The following is a 2,456-nucleotide window of genomic DNA, read 5'->3' as shown; positions in this document are numbered from 1 at the left end:
TGAAATAAAAGAAGCTCGGCAGAAAACCCAAAAAGGGGGATGCGCAAAAATAAGAGCAAAGAACCCGCTAGGAATCCCACGAAAGGGTGACCTAGGCAAAAATTAGGGTTGCAAAATAAACAAAAAACAAAAGTCCGCTAAAACACCACAAAAGGGTGTTTTAGGCAAAAATAAGGACAATCAAAAAACAAAAATAAATCCATGATGGTACCATGAACCGAATTCAAGAAAGGTTCAAGGGAAGCTATCCAAGTTGTCGAATCACAACACGACTTTTTAACTTCATAAGTGTTTAATCAAACAAGCCTAAACACATAAGCCTACCTTGGCCATCCATTCTTACAAAAACCATTTTTGAAAAATAAATCCCCTCTAAAACACAAACTTCAGAACAAAAATATCTTTCCTTTCTTTTCTCTCTTGTCCCGAAAGATTTTAGAATAATCTAGTGGAAGCATGGAGAAATAAATCATCACTGAAAATGGATCTAATCTGAATAATAAAATGGGGGAAGAACTGTGCCAAGAATTCAAGATCCAACACCATAACTCTTCCCCATATCGGCCAAAGATGAATGGGGCAGTCGAGGCAACCAATAAGAACATCAAAAAAATAGTGCAAAAGATGGTTGTCTCATTTAAAGACTGGCACGAGATGTTACCCTTCGCTCCTCATGGCTATAGGACTTCAGTACATACATCTACAGGAGCTACTCCATTCTCCCTCGTTTATGGGATGGAGGCAGTTCTACCCATCGAAGTCGAGATACCTTCTCTAAGGGTAATCATGGAAACAAAACTTTCCGAGGTAAAATGGGTTCAAAGCCGATACGACCAGTTGAACCTTATCAAAAAGAAACGGTTGAACGCCATATGCCATGGTCAAGCCTATCAGAGGAAGATCAAAAAAAGGCTTTTGACAAGAAAGTCCACCCTCGAGTCTACCATGAGGGAGAGTTGGTAATGAAGAAATTGCTACCAACTCAAAAGGACAAAATCGGAAAGTATGCCCCAAATCACGGAGGACCATACGTGGAAAAACGAGCCTTCTCAGGAGGAGCATTGATCCTCACAGACATGGATGGAAAAGAACTTCGATACCCAGTCAACGCTGACGAGGTAAAGAAGTACTATGCTTGAAGACGTTGCTTGCATAAGCCCGCTAGGATGAAAACCCGAAAAAGGGCATCCTAGGCAAAAGTTAGGGCAAAACAAAAAGCCCGCCAGTACAAGGGTACTAGGCAAAACAAAGGCAAAATTATCCCCGCTAGGATACGTCCTAGGCAAAAGTTAGGGGCAAAAGAATAAGATGTAAAAGCAAAGCAAGCAACGGTCACTTGAATCGAAAACCGAAAGGCAGTTCAAGTGATTATCTTCTAGAAGCAAGCGTCTTGCAGCATCTACGCTCCTGGCTCAGGCATCTCACCCAAAGCAACTAGGGGAATGTAAAGAGCAACAATTACAGATATAATTGTTAAGCCCAATGTATATAGCCTACCCTGGCCAGCCATTCTTCAGAAATTCCTTCTGTATATCTTTCTGTAAAAAACACTTGTGAATATCAATAAAATATCTATTCATTTCTCTTCTCTCTTGACCATGTGATTATGCCTCTAAATTGGTATTTCTAAAAATTGTATGAAATTCCTTAATAATCGGTCAATAAAGAAAATTGGAGGGGTTCCTATAAAATCCATAATCTCCTGCATAAAAGGCTCACAAAAATATTTCCTCACGTCGATGACAGAAATTCCTCCAAGAAAAGGAGGATAGGGAGAGCCATTCATTTTTCTAAAAACATTAAATAATAAAACTTGCATTTGTGCATCACACACATTAGTTGCACATTCAAAGACCTCATCATGAGGCAGTCGCATAAAATAGAAAAAATAGAAAAATTGCTTGTGTATGACAGCAGCAAACAAAATCAATAAAACGTACAGAATAACTGAGCCTGGAGAGGCTTGCCAAAATAATACTCTCCAAAAGACGTCTCAGCTCGCATTCTTGGGCTGAACAAAAAACCAATTCTTCATACAGAATAATTGAGCCTGGAGAGGCTTACCGAAATAATACTCCTTCAGAATAACTGAGCCTGGAGAGGCTTGTCGAAATAATACTCCTTCAGAATAATTGAGCCTGGAGAGGCTCGCCGAAATAATACTCTCTCAGAATAATTGAGCCTGGAGAGGCTCGCCGAAACAATACTCCCTCTTAGAATAATTGAGCCTGGAGAGGCTCGCCGAAATAATACTCTCTCAGAATAACTGAGCCTGGAGAGGCTCGCAGAAATAATACTCCCCAGAGAAACCTCAGCTTAAGCTCATGGAACAAATCCCCAGCGAGAGCTATCAAAGCAAGATCGTCAAAATCCCCAATGGAAGCGCGATCATCCAAGCAAAATATTCAGTCAAAGGACTTGAAACTTCCTCAGTGGAAGATAGCTCTCTGACTCAA

This window comes from Cajanus cajan, chromosome 4 (genome assembly GCF_000230855.2).
Source record: "Cajanus cajan strain Asha chromosome 4, NIPB_CcT2T_4, whole genome shotgun sequence".
NCBI classification, from domain to species: Eukaryota; Viridiplantae; Streptophyta; class Magnoliopsida; order Fabales; family Fabaceae; genus Cajanus; species Cajanus cajan.
This window is presented reverse-complemented; position numbering follows the sequence as displayed.